The following is a 15,842-nucleotide window of genomic DNA, read 5'->3' on the forward strand; positions in this document are numbered from 1 at the left end:
ATCAGTGAAATGTATAGCTATTTCAACTAGGTTATAAACATATTCATCTAAATCATTATAAAAAAGGTAGATCCACTACCTTAGCAGCCCCCCTAGTGTCGACTCCACGGATATGATGGGAGGTATATGCAGGTACATAGACCATAGGCGCATGGTGGGGTAAACTCCAGATCGTCAGTTCCTGAGAATCAACCCCTGACTATTATGCTAGAGATGTCATGGGTCCACTGTCTGCACTATGCTCTAGGGGCCATCTAAATCATTATAAAATTTCAGCTGAGTGTTGTTATTGCTGCTATTGTTGTTTGTTTATGGAATAGGGATATATTCTACATTCATTAGGTTCATAGTAATGTGGTTTTCTTCATTGTCCTCTTCTTGTGATATAGAGGGGTTATAATTATGAAATCTTACTATAGAATTACCATATCTATCTTGATAAATGAGAGATTCCATTGGTTGTAAAGTCTGAGGTTTTTTACTTAATTCTAAATTTAGAGTCCAATTTAATCCTACAAGTAAATTGGAAGAAAAATCTTTAGGTTTTAGGAAATAAATTCCTTTTGTGGTAAGTATTTTGATAATGTTGTTTATCTGAACTTTAAAACTATTATTAATATTTATCATCGTTTTCCTAGAAAAAGTATATCTATCTATATGTTATATTTTTGAAAATCTCCATATCCTCTAGTTTGGACAGATATATGTTCTATAAAATCAGATATGATTATATTAAAATTTGGATAGAAATAGGTAATACCTAAATTACTATTCATATCGACTTCTATAAGTCCAATGACTACTTTTTCATTATCAAAAAAAATCTAGAGTCATATAATACTAAAAAGACTTTAACTCCTACATTTGTTCTAGTAAGTCCTCTAAGGTCAAACACAATTAATCCTAAATGGATATAGTTATGTTTTCTTTATAAGAGTGCTTTTACTGAGTCTTCGGTCATGAGAGGAAATCATTCTTCTCCCCCATCAAGTAAATGGAGTGGTTGTGTCCTATGGTGTCTATATATAGTGCTATGGATAAAGATAATAGTCCTTGGTTATGTAACCTTCTTAGACTAAGAGTATTTAGCTATTCATTAGAAAAAGTATCTAAGTTTTATTTTATATCTATGAGTTCTTCTAGTTGATAAGTAGCAATATTGTTTGATGATCGTTTAGGTACCATAGATGAAGTCCTATTTGGTCTTAAGGTTTGTGATGGTCCTATAAACACTTCAGTTTGTGTTTGTGTGGGTGGGTGAGGATCCATTAGTTGTGAGGTCCTTATCTTGTGTTGTATATATAAGAAATTTATAAGTAGTTGATGAATGTATAGGAACTATCTTTCTTAGTGAAAGTTTACTAAGGTCTTTGTTTAGATTTCCTAAAGCTTCTTTGAGATTGTTGGTGTGATTATTTTTATGAAAGTTTTTCTCAATTGTTATTAGTTGAGTTTCTAATACCATGAGTCTATAGTGTAAAGAAGTGAGTAATGCTAATATGGTATTATTTTGTTGTACTAAAATTTGGTCACCTTGACCTACTAAAGAAGAATTACAATAACAGTGTTGTTTGTTTTAGAGAATTGTTGGGATAATTCAAGAGCTTATTCGTAATGAGTATTTTAATAGTTTATCTTGTTCATATACATTGGAGGTTCCTTAAAGTCTTAAGGCTATGATAGCATTTTTTTTTTATAGATTAGCTTGGGATGTAGGAGAAGTTGATATGGTAAGGGGACTTAGGATAGATCAGGCGATAGTAGATAACTTAAAAATGCGTACCCTATTTTACTGTTCCTAATAATACTAGGGTTATTGATAAGATCATTTTTGTCATAAAACAATATCAAAAGAATTTAAGTATTGAACCCTTTAGCTACACTAATGCAATATAGAAATGACTCAAGTCGTCTCTCAACAAATGCAACGATAGGATGATAATCTAAGATTGTATGTCATTTATGTTTTTATATTTTTAATATGGAAATGGGGGTTTTGGATTTTGATTCTAAACCTAACAAATGAGATAGCAAAACAAATATGAAATTTACCCTAATGAAATGAACAACATCCTATCTACCCATTAATAGTGATCTCACAATGCATTGTCACTCTATGCTATGATTTCACCATCAACGAAATTAAATTAAGGAATGAAATAGCAAAATATTAAATGAAGCCTAATCTAGTAAATGAAAGATAACGCAAGTAAAGGAAAGCTAAGTCTAACCTAACTACAATTACAAAAAATAAAAAGCAACATGAAGTAAAGCATCAACAAAACTAAGCATAGAATGAAACCTAAAGCATTAAAGAAATCTAATCTAACCTAATTGCATTTAAATGAAGAACAAACATTATGGAAACAGAAAACTTCTAACTAACTAAGCATTGCAAGAAGTAAACTAAAGAATTTGCATCAATTAAATTCTATCTAATGGAAGAGACAATTCATCAAACACATTGTAGGCATGAATTGAGTTGAACCAAGTGCGTGCAAAGTAAACATGGAAGATCAAGTTTGCTACAAGCATTCAATAAGAAACATCAACATAAGCAAATCAACCACAACTACTAAACATCTACATGAATAGAGCTAAGTTACCATTTAAATCCATACTCAACTTTCAATACCAAGGATTACCCTTGCCATTACATAAGGGCCCGGAGATTGAACCCTAACTCCGGTGAACAATAGCACACTACCAATGGTGCTTGCTTTGATAACAACAATGGATACAAATCTTCCAATGAAGAACCCCTCGGCTGGAAGTTGACTAGACTATGCATGGATTGCCGCCGCTGCCTCCTTGCTCTACCACTTGAACCCCAAGAGGTGGAACTTTCAGAAGGTTGCTAGAAGGTGAAGATCACACCAGTGAAACCCTCTCCGGCTAGATGGATTGATTAGAGTCATCACTGTCGCTCGCTGCCCACCCCAAGAGTGCCTACTGTCACTCGCCACTTGGAATCAAGAAGAAGAAGAAGAAGAATGGAAAGGGATGGCCGACCAGCGACAATGAAGGTAAGGGAAGAAGCTGCCAGCTGGTGGTGAGGAGAAAGAAAGGAGAAGAGGAGAAGGCGACGTTGTGCTATCGCGTGCCCTAGCAAAAACATGAAGAAGAAGGGGATTCTTCGAGTCTCTATTCGTCCATGAGAATTGAAGGAAAAAAAAGAATTTCATTCTAGTCGTTTGATTTGATGAAGAGCTGATCTTGGCCATTTGATTAAAGTGATGAAGGGGATCTTCATCTGAGTCATTCATTCAATATAAGTGGATGTGGGGTTCAGATTTGATGATGAGAATGATGGGTGGCTTAATCTCACTCTTGATGAAGCAAGGGTCTAGATTATTTCAAATCTGGATCAAGGGCAAGATGCTTAGATCTGAATGAAGGAATAAGATCTCTCTTGATCTAGATCAATGGTTCATACTGATTCTGCTTGATCTCCCCCATCTGACATCCAAATCAAGCTAAATTTGATTCAACTTGACTCTAATCCATGATTCTTTGGATTCCCTACAAAACCACATTAAAAACATGAGATTAAATTTCATGATTTGTAGTAAATTTATAATTAAGTCTAAAATAAACTCCTACTCATAAATAGGGATGGCAATTTCACCCGAACCCGATGGAAGATCCGACATCCGACCCAAATGGAGGAGGGTATGGAGGGACTATCAATACTTGAAACTCGACCCGAATACCCGATTAATAATATATATATATATATATTAAAGAAAATTTTCTTTTTCCAAAATCAACTTACTATTTTTGTTGATATTAGGAGGAGATTATATAGATGTTTAATCTATTTTTTAATTATATATATATATTTTAATAGGTTGTTAATTTTAATATATTTTTGTTGAATGATAATAGTTGGATAGAAATAAGAAAAATTATAATTATAGAAGATACCCGATTATTTAATGGGTATGGGTATACCCATTGAAGATCCTATACTTGATGGATATGGGGACGGAGGATATAGAATCCGACCTGAACCCGACCCATTGCCATCCCTACTCATAAATCATGATATAAACACTAAATTTATCATACAAGAAGGTAAAAATGTCAAGTTTAAGAGCCAAAATAATAAATAAAATGCTAGTTATCAGTTATCTTCTAATAAGCCTCACCTGTATAAGAACCCACTATTAATCGTTGCCCCGACTATGTTTTAGGAGTTTTTAGCAGCTTGCCCTCCTTAGCCTGCATAGGTCTTATGTGGTTAATACCTTAACTATCCTGATATAGCTATTATTCACTGATGGTTACTGAGATAAGGACCGAGGAAGACTTATAGTAGGATTGAGAAAGAGAAATAGGGTAACATGAAACTAGTTTATTGCAGAAACTATATTACATGGCATAGGATTATACAAGCTAAAAGCATATTACAAACCAAGCAAAAAGGATAATACAAGCCAAGCAAGCAAAAATATTTATAGCTATCTTATAATAGGAAAAACATAGTAATTACAAGAGTACTTACAAACAAAGCTTAGAGAACTGAGGATGGAAGGCTTGCTAGGGACTTGCACGCTTCTTAGACTTTCTCTGACTTGCTTTAGAGCTGAGAAGGTGAGGGCTTTTTATAGGAGAAAGAAGGCTTTCTTCTAAAGGAAAGAGAGGTTACTTTGGGAGGAAGTAAAGGTGTGACTTTCTAGCTAGCATGAAGAAAAGAGAAGGGTCTGGAAAGCAAGGCTGAGAGGGAGATAGGTGGTAATCGAGAATCGTCATGGCTGATGTTTTTAAAGGTTGAGTGGAGATACTGTACAGGTTTTATTGGAGGTACTGTAGGAGACAGTTGTATGGTACTGCAGAGGTGTAGTGGAAGTATTGTAGGAGACAACCATTTGGGACTAGGGTTCCATCATGTTTTCTAAGTTATGCTTGCCAATGGAGTCTAGAGAAGGGGCCTGAGAGTTGCTAGCTTAGGTCGGATTCGTGTTTCTATGTAGAGTTGCTCGGCATGCCCTAGTAAAGAGGGATGAGCTGACTAGTCTCTTATTGCATAATCTTTCATTTTTCTCTGATAATACTAAAACAGAGTTGTATGTTATGTTTTGAATGGAAAAGGAAAAAAAAATCTAGTTACCATGTCCTTGGGCTAATAGATTTTCTCAGTAAATGTTTAGCCTACTAAGAGGTAATTGTCAAGATCTTCAATTCTATCCAAAGCCCAAGTTGTTCCTTGTACTTAGGCACGCTAGTGTTTTGATTGATCAGCAAAAGTAGGGGAGCTTCCCATTCAATATCTAGATCAGAAGGGTAATCTTCTAATTCATCTTGATATCCTCCAACTTTATTAATGTTGATTTGACTAAATGTTTGGCTGGTTCTATTTTAAGATTAATCTACTCAGGAGGAGAACTGTAAAAAGTACAGACTACGAAAGTTTCCTCTTCTTCTAAGGCAAGAGCAATAATGGTTTTCAGTTTCTTAGGAAAATCTTTAATAGAATCAAGGTCATGGATCTAGAGTTTATAAAGAAGTCCATGGTCCATTAAAATAAATGGAATAATTAACCTACCTTTATAAGAGGTTGTTGTATAAGCTTCATAGTCCAAATTATCTTTGCAGAAAGAATATAGAAGTTAGCAAGGGCAGCCATATTTTGTAGAATCTTCATGTGTTGGGCCTTATTTCTAGCATTTGAGTTTAGAGCTGAATTCTGCTTCATAGACTATAGTTATCCTAGGAGGAAGATTTTTATGGAAGGCTTTTAAAGCTTCACTGAATTTAATGAAAGTTTGTAGTGTAGAAGGTTCTACTAGACTTCTAACATACCAAGTAATATCATTAGATATAATGTTGGGAAGACCCAGTAGATGGGCTTCTGAAGTTCTTTGGACTAATGTTGTGGCAACTTGTTCTTTTAATTGTGTCAATGTTCGATAATGAGGCCTATGAGGAGGTTGTTTTTTCGTTGAGGAAGAAGGAGGCCCATGAACCCCTTCAGTAGTTACTATTTGAGCGTATGCTTGTATATGTGGGTTTAGGCTTATAGCTTAAGAATCATAAGTCTGAGAAGTAGAATTATATGTAGCATCATAAGTTTGAGAAGTAGCTAGGACCAGACTGGCCAGAGAAGTTGTTTTCAATGAAGTACTAATGAAGAAGTGAGGACCAAGTTGGGTTCTGGTTGCAACAAAAGCCTCTTCAAGAGAATAGAATTTTTTAAAAATAAGGATGTTCTAAACCTTGGATAACCATAGTTATTTCTTCCCAAGTAGCATATACACCATCTTGTGTTCCAAAGAAAACTACATAACAAGAGAAGTTCTTGCCAATAGGATTTGGTATGTGTTGGTCCTAGTGCAGCCGACTAGAGAGGGTAAATAGCTTGTAATTAGAGTTTAACCCTTTCTCAATCTTTGACTTGATTAGAATAACACAATTAAATTAGGCAGCAATAGACATAAAAGAAATAACAATTTATAAAAGAAAACAATAAGTAAGAACGTCAAAATTTACTTAGTTATAACCTAGGTAGTTGTTAATCTAAGGCAGATGAAAACTCTAGAAAATCTCTTTCGTTGAAAGCAGAGAAGCCTCTTACACTCTTTGAATGCTCAGAAATAAGTTAGGAATTAATTACAGAAGTTGTTGAAGAATTCTTACGTCCTAGGGTCTTTTTATAGCCCCTAAAAAACTCTACCCAAAGCTTGAAGGTGTCTTCAAGTGGGTCCAAGGTGCCTTCAATAGGCTAAGGTTTATCGCCGAAGATAAAACTTTATCTTTGGCCAATGGTCATCTAAAGGTGCCTTCAATAGGCTGGAAGGTGCCTTCGACACTAGCTATTGAAGGTGCCTTCCCTAAGGCAGATCAACTTCTTAGTTGATCTTCTTTGCGTAGGTGATGCTCCAATCTTCCAAAGTTGAGCTCACTCGAACCCAACTCCGGCCTTCTCCTTGAGTAGGCTTCTGCTCTGGCTTCTCGCCCTTTAAAAGTGTCACGTGTGGCCTTCTCACTCCACTAGCATACGCTTCTGCAACTTCTCGTCCCTCGGATGCATCGAACTCGTCAACTCGATTCCCATGCCATCATTCTCGTCTGCCACGTTTTCCGCTCGACTTCTTGTGTTCCTAAGCTCCTCCATATTTAGACACAAGAATCAAATAATGCAGAACCTAACTTGACTTGGTTGATCACATCAAAACCAACACTGGTACTAACAATCTCTCCATTTTTAAAATGATCAATCCAAATTAAGTTAGGGTTAAAAAGAATAGTAAAAAAAAATTACAATTAATAAACATGAAATGAAATTAATAAATAGGCAATATTAAAACAATTAATATGCAAAAAATGTACCTTCCCCTAGATTTAATCTAATATTCTTCCCCTTTGATTATATTAAAAATAGTGATAAAAATTCTAAAGGTTACACAAATAGTGACTAACATGTAGAAAAATTCGGGAAATTATTTTTTAAAAACCTGAATTTTTATAATTTAAAAACTAGTTTTAGAAGAAATAATCTTTAAAATTAATTTTAATCATTAAAAAATTCTAAAATTTTTCATAGCGGTTAAACAGGCTTATCCAAACTAGTGATAAAATTTTCATGAATAAAATAAATTTATATAAGTAGTAATAAATTATTTTCTATAAAAAGATGTAATTTTAAAAAAAATGTTTAACAAATATATTTTGAGCTCAAAAATTCATGCAACTTTTTATCAATATGTAAAATAGATATCTTTAGACAAATTAAATTTTCAAATATTAACTTTTAAAGAATTTTTAATATTAAAATTTATTATTTTTAAAAAATTCATAGAAAATTCTATAAAGGTCAAATAATTTTAAAAATATTTCCTTGACAGAGAACATAATATTTTATCACAAAAAAATAGAATTTTAAAAAATAACTCTATCAAATAATTTTAATTTTAAAAATATGATTTTTGCTGAAATTTTCATAAAAAATAATATAGCGGTCAAGAAATTTAAAATTTTTCGTACATATAAGTAATAAAATCCTTTTTCAGGAAAAAAATTAAGATTTAATTAATTTCAAACAAAAAGGTTATGAAACAATTTATTTGAAAAAATAGATAATTTTAAGCATACAATGAAAATATTAAAGCAAATTAAACATACATGAAAATTTAATCTATGTATGATTTTAGAATCCAATATAGGTTCCTACCTATTGGATTAATCAGAATTTTTTTATATATATTTTCTTGTTACTTTTCTAATTTGGCCCTTATGAAATTTATAATACCAATTTAGTGCTTAATAATTTCTAACCTATTGATTATGTGAGCATGCATCATCCTTGTTCAGTTTTCTAATTGTTCTTTTAATTTTTAAATTATCAAAAGCTTCTAGTATGCATTCATTTGCTAATGTTAATTTTAACTTTACATTTTCTTTTTCTTATTTAACATATTTCTAGTAAGCATTTTAATAAATTGGTATGATTATTCAGAAGGTAAGGCACGTACCTCACTTACCTCGTGCTATGATGCTCATTCTTCATCGATGCTTTCTTCTGATGACGCTCCCCTTTCATTGATGATTTCTTCTGATGATGCTCCCCCTTCATCGATGCTAATCTCTGATGTACTTTCTTTATCCTTCTGATGGTTCACCAATAGTGTCAGTCTAGCATAGGCTTTAATCTCAAACTTAAAGGATGATGATTCATTCCATGTAGCTTTTAAGTTCTTATGTTTTAGTTTTCTTAGTCCTTTGTCTTTTTTTTTTTTTTTTTAGTTTAGGGTAGTTGTCCTTGATGTTCCCTTCTTCTTGGCAATTGTAGCATCAAACCTTCTTTTACTTTGAAGGTGTTTCTTTGCTCGCGACTTGTGAAATTTATTATTTTTAATAAATTTTCTAAAGTTTCTTATCATTAGGGTTGCTTCATTTTTATTTATGGAAGTTTCAAAATCTGGTTCATCCATTTTTCCCTTTAAGGTAATGTTCTGACTCGACTCCTTCCTTAGTTCTGCATATCTAGATTTATGATTTTCTAAAGTAAAAAATAATTCTTCTAGATTACTTATCTCTAAGTCCTTAGAGATATAGTATACATCTACTAAGGTTGACCATTCTGGTATTCTTGGAAAAGTGTTATGGGCATACCTTAGCGAATCTCTGTTGGTTACCTTTTCTCCTAGATTTGTGAGTTTGATGACTAGCTCCTTTAGCTTAGTGTGCAGTTGAGGGACCGTTTCACCTTCTTTCAGTCAAAGATTTGTCAATTGGTTCTGAAGTAGATCTCTTCTTGTGAGCTTGGCTTTGAAGGATCTTTTGTGAAGCTCCAGGAATTTTTCTTAGAAATCTTTTGCAGACTTATAGACTCCTATCTTGTTAACTTCTTGTGGTGGCAGTACACTCAGAAGATGGAATTCTACTTTTTTGTTGGCCACAAATTCTGCTTGTTTCTTCTTTGTCTAGTTGTCCTCTTTCTTTATATCACTGCTATTGTTGATAGGTACTATAAAACCATTTTTCAAAATTAGAAAAATATCAAAATCTATTTTGAAGTATACCTCTATTTTCTTTTTCCAGTGGGTGAAGTCTCACTCAAACTTAGGCGGGTGGATGCTTGTTCCGACCATCGTCTTCAGTGCTTCGGTCGATGGTTAGTCCTTTTGAAATAACTTGGCTCTGATACCACTTGTTGGTCATGGTATGACTAGTTAGAGGGGGTAAATAGCCTGTAATCAGAGTTCAACCATTTCTTGATCTTTGACTTGATTAGATTATGAAGGATCGAGAAAAGTGATAGAGGGTGGGGGGGGGGGGGGGGGATGAATATCGCTCGTTAAAACTGTTGGGATCTTAGATGGCTAGAGGGGGGTGAATAGCCTCTTTGAAAAACACTAAACAGAAATTTCTTCAAGAACTTTGTTAGCACAGCACAGCGGAAGTAGAAAAACTAAAAAGAAAGAAAACAAACACACAACAGACACAAGGATATACGAGGTTCGGGGATAACTTGCCCCTACTCCTCGGCGTGTCCGTAAGGAGGACGACTCCTTGATCTTTCGGTAGATCACACCCCGGACAAGATCCGGCTAAAGATGTCTCCTTCTCGGTGGAGCAACCTCTCAACAAAGTCTCAGATGATTATGGATTTAAGCACAAGACTTACAGTGGTGGCTGAGAAAAATATTAAGATGAGCTTACAGCCACGCGGAGAAGAGAACAGAGCAGAGAGCGCACAATCAACCTTCTCAGCAAGGAGCTCACAGCTTCACCAACTTGCTCTCTCGAAGGCTTGATCACAAAAGACAGAGAATTCAGAATTCTTACTTCTTTTCTGAACTCCTCTTCTTCCTTCTTATGTCTCTCTGCTTCACTGGCTCGAATCGCCGCCGTCTGCAGAATCGTTGCTACCAGCCAGGCGTAGCCAATCACACCTCCTCCTCTTCTGATTCTCTGAACCCATGCCAATGGAAATCACTGGCGTCTCTGGATACGAACCACTAGCTAGAGGTCAAACTGAGCAGCCCAATCGTAATCAGATTTCGTCAGTGAACGTTGATGCCTGAAATGCATCTGTTGCAGCAAATTACAGTGAAAAGGATACTTGTCTCCTTCTCTTAATGAAGCTTAATTTGAATCCAGACATGAGAATGTGACCTGCAACCTGCAAGCTAGAAAGACTCACAGCGAATGGTTAAAAACAGATAGGTGAATACAAATACGGCAATCAGAAAAAGTGCATGCAAAGCAAACAATACCGTGGGTCGGTCTGCAGACCGATCCATCGGTCTGGCGACCGATCAGGAACTAATCTGATCGGTCCCCGCACGATCGCGCGCTTTTCGGTGCGTAGATTCGATCGGTCGGCGGACCGATCGAGCACTAACTGATCGGTCCCGCACCGATCAGATGTCGCCGTCGATGCTTAAAGCCTCGACGGTCTCGGGCGATCAATAAAATCTCGAGAGGCTATCGATTGATTTCGATCGGTCCGCAACCGTCAAGAACATGAGCTATCGATCGATTTCGATCGGTCCGCATCGATCGAAACGCTCGCAGCCATCGAATTCCTCGATCGGCGGCACCGATCGTATAAAGCCATCGGTGCGGACCGATCAGTGTCAGATCGGTGCGACCGATCCAGCTTCTTGACTCAGACCGGGTCGAGCCCTCTCTGACATAGTCCGGAGAAACGAGCTCCCTAGCTCTCTCCGACTTTATCTGGTCCTAGAGAACGAGCTACCGAGCCCTCTCTGACTTCACATGCCAAGCTTCCTTCTTGGACTTTTCAACACCAGATGTCCGATCACCCTTGATCCATCTGGATTTTCCCTTGCCTGGCTTCACTCACCAGGACTTGCCAACTGCCTAACATCCCAGTTAGGACTTTCCCACTGCCTGGCTTCACTCGCCAGGACTTTCCAACTGCCTAACATCCCAGTTAGGACTTTCCACTCGTGCCAAGCTCCCTGCTTGGACTTCTCCAGTGCCAAGTCTCCATACTTGGACTTTTTCCCGAATCAGGTCAACCAAGTCAACCTAGATTAGTAATTAATCTGAGTTAAATATCTGATACAAACTTAAATCAGTGTCAACAGCAAAACAACATCCAGGTCAGACTGTATCAACAATCTCCCCCTTTTTGTTGTTTGACAACACGATTTAAGTTTAGATCAGAAATGCTCATATACCCATAATTTTAGGGAAATCAGGATCCTCCCCCTAAGACGGATACACCACCAAGTCAAGGACGGGAATCAAGATCCTTCCCGTTATCCTCTCCCCTAAAATCAAGCTTTCATACATTTCTAAACTTAGGAAACTTAGGTATCCTCTCCCCCTTTGTCAAACACCGAAAAGGTGCAAATGAGGTGACAAAAACTAAAAAGGCTCCCCCTTAATCCATACTGCCTTCTTTTAACTGACCTAGAGTTCCCTCTAAGGTCACAATACGACAGTAAGAAAGACAAAAGATACAACCAAATCATGGCATAGGAACAGCATAAAAAAAACATAGAAAATGAAGCATAATAAGGAGCAAGCAAATATAAAATCGAGTAGCATAAATATATGAGTAGCATCAGAAGTGCAAACATCCAGGTCAGACTAACAAATAACATCCAAAATACATACAGACAAGGTGACACACAGACTATATCAATCAACGTCCTCAACATGAGGAGCATCATCATCATCGGCAGGAAGGGTGAAATCCTGAGGCGGCACGCTGGAGGATGGATAGCCTGGGTAAGACTGCGGAGGCGGGTAGCGTGCCATCCATCCGAGTAGCAACTGCTGTGTCACCACCTGATGACTGCGCATATCATCGAAGCGCTGGTCAATATGCCCGCGCAGGTCATCGTAGCGCCGGTCAATCCGTATGCGTAGTCCATCGAACTCAGCAGCCACCATCTCCTCGTGACGATCAAATCGGCTCTCCAACTCAGCGATCTGCCAGCGCAGGTCTGGATCCGCCTCGCCAATGTCAGCAGGAGGAGCAGCTGCAACCTGTCGTGGAGGTCCCCGTGGTAACTCACCTAAAGCTCTCCCATCCTTCCACTGAACATCCCCATTTTGCCCTATGATTCCAGACTTGGAAAATGCCCTTTTCCCAAGTCGGCAATCCTGCCTGACCATTTTGATTATTATACCCTTAGAGACATCAACCTGAAGGGTCTCAAGCCAATCAGTAATTATATGCCCATAAGGCATATAAATAGTGAAGCCGCTAGGCTGAGAATATGATATGATCGAGGAGTAGATGCTCGACATGATATCAAAATCAAGACGCCTACGCAATCCGTAAAGCATCAGACAATGATACGGTCGAATCTCTGATAATGGTTTAGATGTGATAGGTAGAAGGCAGTTCGTGACAATTTTAAAAAGAATATAATCTTGAGGAGATAATCTCAAGGCTGCAAAAGTAGGGAAGTCAACATCTAGCTCATCTAGCCCTTGTCTAGGCTGTCTGAAGAAGTACTCATATATATCGTCAGGTGAGATATCAAACGGTGGAAGTAACTGTTCTGGTAAGTCAGGAAATATCGAAAAGACATCACCGGAACACCTCCGACAATTGAGATACTCAAAGAAAGATGAGATACTGAAATCAAGAGTCCGCTTAGCAACTCTTGTTTTAAAACCTTGATCATTAATCTCATGAAGGTTATTATAGAACTCAGAGACCAAGTCATAGTTGATATCCCGTTCCAAGTAGACTAGTGAATCGAGTTTGTAGTATGCTATGATTTCGGACACTTGTGGGTAAAATTCGTCCATGAATTTTCTATCCACGGACCTACAAGGGAGTAATTTGAATGTCCTTTGTTGAAAAGCTTGCTCAGACTGGTGGTTTGGGAATCTACTGGAACTAGCTGGTTGGGGTCGGGAAGGAGCAGCATGAGTTTTAGATTTGGATGTCTTGGTTGGTTCCTTAGAGGTTCCCTCACCATCAGTGGGTTTCTTCCTAAGGGGACACAATGGGGTAAAATGGGGCAATGAGTGAGCACCGGAGCCACCAACAAATAAGAACCGAGACAACAATAACAGAAGTTCCAGTGAGAAATGAAAACACAATGCCAAGTTTTAGAGAGGTAAGAAGTTACCTTGGTGCCATTTGAACTTTAGGCTAGGGCTTCCGAGGGCTGGAGCTTCGGCGTGCAAAGAGAAGAGAAAGGGTGAACTGGTGGGAAGAGTCGGCTAGGGTTTCGCGTGAATGAGGAAAAAGAAGGGATCGGGAGGTTTTAAGGGTTTAGATGAGTGTACAGTGAAGAAATGATCGGACGGTTGTCCGATCAGAAGGTATCCGAGGCCCCCTGATCGGTCACCAGACCGATCAGGGAACCTCCTGATTGGTCTGTAGACCGATCAGAAGGTGATCAGTAGCCTTCAGCGAAGCCCCCTGATCGGTCTGGTGACCGATCAGGGAACTTCCTGATCGGTCCGTAGACCGATCAGAGATCGATCAGTAAGCCCCCTAAGTCACAGACTTAACCAATGGAACCACTGATCGGTCTATGGACCGATCAGAAGAGCCTTATGCGTATCAGATTATCCTGATCGGTCCCTGGACCGATCAGTGAGGCGCACAAAAATAACCTGATCGGTCCCTGGACCGATCAGATTACAGACAGAAAGGTTGGGAAGTTTTTGGATCGGTCTGTCGACCGATCCATCTTCTCCTGATCGGGCTGTAGCCCGATCAGAGTCTGATACTGAAATTTTCAGTGATTTCAGTAACCGAAATCCTTAGATATGTTTGATAGTTCGTAGAAGTTTCTCCAGTAAAACTTTCAAAATCAATATCTAGAACCCTGAGAATCTACAAGCATAATTATGTCCTAACGATGGGCTCTTATGGTGTGAATTTGTTTATAACTTGAGACTTTCAAATTCGAGCACAAACACTGAGATTTCAGACAAGTTTCAAGTTTGTCAAAATAGACAACTCAAGGTTAAAAACTGAAATCTTCAACCTTGCTATGTTCAGTCCCAAATTTGGCAAAATATGTCCAAATTTCTATCATTATTTCGATGACTTATCCTAGTTTCAATCAAAATCACGAAAGGTATCGATCAAAGGTATCAAACATTCCAACAATCAAGGTTACATGATTTATAGGGAAAAGTCCAACCAAGTTTCCTTGGTTGGAATATATGAGTAAGATCTAGGAACCAAATACACATGAATTATGTAATGGTCTTCCCCATACTCAATTAATGTCTCTTCAACCTAATTATTCAAGGGATGCATGATACATTTTGAATAATTTGGTTGTTCCTAGCATCTCACCCCATTTCTAGCAAACAAAAATATTTTGTTAAACCTTATAGTTTGTGTGAGATGTTCCCAAGTTGTCCAAAATATTGTCCCAATTACTCTTGTCATTTTAATAGTCCTTATTGATCTTGGTGAAGTTCTAATGACCTAAGGAGCCAAACACATTCCCAACTCCCTCCTTAAATGACTAAATTCATTCTCCGGAAGGGGTTTGGTGAAAATGTCGGCTAGGTTTGACTTTGACTCCACATATGTGAGTGCAATGTCTCCCCTAGCTACGTGATCTCTTATGAAGTGATGACGCACTTCAATGTGTTTGGTTCTCGAATGATGGACTGGATTTTTAGTTAGGTTGATCGTGCTAATGTTGTCACATAGCACTTGTACACCCTTATAAGAAAGTCCATAATCCTCTAGGGTGTGTATCATCCACAACAATTGTGATACACTCTCTCCCATGGCAATGTATTCAGCCTCGGTCATGGAGAGAGCAACACAATGTTGCTTCCGACTTGACCAACTAACTAAAGATGAACCTAAAAATTGGCAACCCCCACTAGTGCTTTTCCGATCCAATTTGCACCCAGCATAATCAGAATCGGTATAGCCTATCAAGTCAAAAGACTCTGTACGAGGGTACCATAGACCTACTCGAATTGTGCCCTTAAGGTATCTCAATATTCTCTTAACTGCAATTAAATGAGATTCCTTGGCACAGACTTGATATCTAGCGCACATGCCCACAGCAAAAAGTATGTCTGGTCGACTAGCTGTGAGATGTAGAAGACTACCGATCATGCTTCTATATTGCGTTAGATCTACTGGTTTCCCACTCTCATCATTGTCAAGGCGAGTGTTTGTTGCCATTGGAGTGGATACTTCTTTAGAGTCACTCATTTTGAATTTTTTGAGCATCTCTTGAGTATATTTTGTTTGATGGACATAAATGCCATCTCGAGTTTGTTTGATTTCTAATCCAAGGAAGAATGTCAATTCTCCTACTAGACTCATCTCAAACTCACTTTCCATGTGAGAAATAAATTCATTTAAATAGCCCTTGTTATTTGAGCCACAAATTATGTCATCGACATATACT

Source organism: Zingiber officinale, chromosome 4A (assembly GCF_018446385.1).
Source record: "Zingiber officinale cultivar Zhangliang chromosome 4A, Zo_v1.1, whole genome shotgun sequence".
NCBI lineage: Eukaryota > Viridiplantae > Streptophyta > Magnoliopsida > Zingiberales > Zingiberaceae > Zingiber > Zingiber officinale.